The sequence below is a fragment of the Elephantulus edwardii genome, unplaced genomic scaffold (genome assembly GCF_000299155.1).
Source record: "Elephantulus edwardii isolate Elephantulus edwardi_28Jun2011 unplaced genomic scaffold, EleEdw1.0 scaffold00056, whole genome shotgun sequence".
Classification (NCBI taxonomy): domain Eukaryota; kingdom Metazoa; phylum Chordata; class Mammalia; order Macroscelidea; family Macroscelididae; genus Elephantulus; species Elephantulus edwardii.
Genome location: NW_006399806.1, coordinates 18,317,627 through 18,319,747, shown reverse-complemented (window position 1 = coordinate 18,319,747; position 2,121 = coordinate 18,317,627).

The window sequence follows — 2,121 nt, the reverse complement described above, 5'->3', positions numbered from 1 at the left end:
TTTTTACCCTGTTGGAGAAGTTTTTGGATGTGCATTGTGTTTATGTTTCTTATAGAATGTATTTGCAATGAATAAATCGTTGATTGTACAAAATTCTATCATTCTATCTCTATCTCTAGCTTCATTTCTGTCACCAAGTTAATATTTTCCATATACTGATCCTTCTTCTCTATTACCAACTTTTGCATTCCAGTCACCTATTATTATTAATGCATCTTGATTATTTGTTTGATAGATCTCTGACTGTAAAAGTTTGTAGAAACCTTCTATCTCCTCTTCATTGGCTCTGGATGTTTGTACACCAGCGCTGCGCCCTTCTCCATACCTTTTCAATCTATATACAGAACAGATTATCCAAGAGGCAGGGCTCTATGAGGAAAAATGTGGCATCAGGATTGGAGGAGGATCCATCAACAATCTGCATTATGTAGATGACACATCCTGCTTGCTGAAACTAAGGAGAACCTGATGTGCTTGCTGCAGAAAGTCAGTGACTATAGATTTCAATGTGGATTGACATTCAATATCAAGAAAACAAAGCTTCTCACCACTGGGCCAATTGGCAGCATCATGATGGATGGCAAAGAGATTGAGATTGTTAATAGCTTTTGTTTGCTTGGCTCCACAATCAACACTCTTCTCACCAGCAGCCAGGAAATTAAAAGACGAATTGTGTTGGGAAAGTTTGCTGTCAGAGATCTCCAGAGTTCTGAAGAGCAATGATGCCAGTCTGGAGACTAAGGTGTGCCTGATACAGACCATGGTCTTTGCAATCACCTGCTATGCATCATAGAGCTGGACAATGACTAGGGATAATAGAAGAGCATTGATGTCTTTGAGGTGTGATGCTGGAGAAAAGTATTGAACATACCATGGACTGCTAAAAAAATAAACAGGTTCATCCTGGAGAGGGTTGTTCCTTGGAGGCAAGAATTCCGATGCTTTGTCTGACATACTTTGGATATGGTGCAAGGAAGAACCAGTGCTTGGAGAGGGATGTCATGCTTGGGAGGGTGGAGGCACAATGCAGGAGAGGAAGACCTTTGATGAGATGGATTCAGTGCCTGGGGAAATGGGGGTAGGTGTTTCTAAGACAATAAGATTGGCATAGGATAGAGCAAGGTTTAGGGCTATTGTACATAAGGTTGCTATGAGTCACAGATGACTTGACCACACATAACAATAACAATAACAATAACAATAACAACAACAACAAGAATAACAATTCATGGTAATGATTGTATGAAATACAGTGTGAGTGTGAAATACAATGTATATGAACTTTGTAAGCAAAAGAATACAAAATTTAAAAAAAACCCAAACAACTAAAAATCCAAAAACAACCTGGCTGGAAGGTGAGATGTGGGTTGGTTCTGAGTTGATGTCACAAAGCAACAACAAACTACATACAGACTTTGAACAACTTTAGGAGTCTTACTCAACTGATCATTTCTAACACTTGGAACGGATAAAGCGTCTTCAATGAAATGAAGGAACTGTTGTGGTTAGGTGCCCTCAAGTCTCCCGCCAACTCTTAGTTATCCTGTGTACAGTAGTTCCTGCGGTGCTTAAGCCAGTGTGCCCCGCCAGCTCCCTGAGGACCTTACTCTTGCTCACTGACCCTCCCTCTACTTAACCAATCCTGGTGTCTCTCTCCACTGACCAGCCCTCTCTGACCACATGTCCAAAGTATGTGAGATGAAGTCTGTCATTGTTTCTAAAGAACATTCTTGCTATACTGCTTTCAAGATAGAATTGTTTTTTCTTTTGTCAGTCCAAGGCACATTCAATATTCAAACTTCCATTATTAAGTCTTCCTCATTCATTGTTCCACTTTCACATGTATATGAAAAAGTTCAAAATACCATATTTTGGGTCAAATGTACCCTTCATTTTAAAAATCATGTATCCTTGCTCTTTCATACAGTAAAGGTGTATTCTGCAGCAACATTGTTTGATTACTCCATGCTATTTCCTTGATCATTGATTGTAGATACAAAGAAAATAAAATCCTTGATAATGTCTAATGTCTTCTACATTTAGTGTTGTTGTTGTTGTTGTTATGTGCCGTCGAGTCGCCTGCGACTCATAGGGACCCTATGTACAACAGCCCTAAACTCC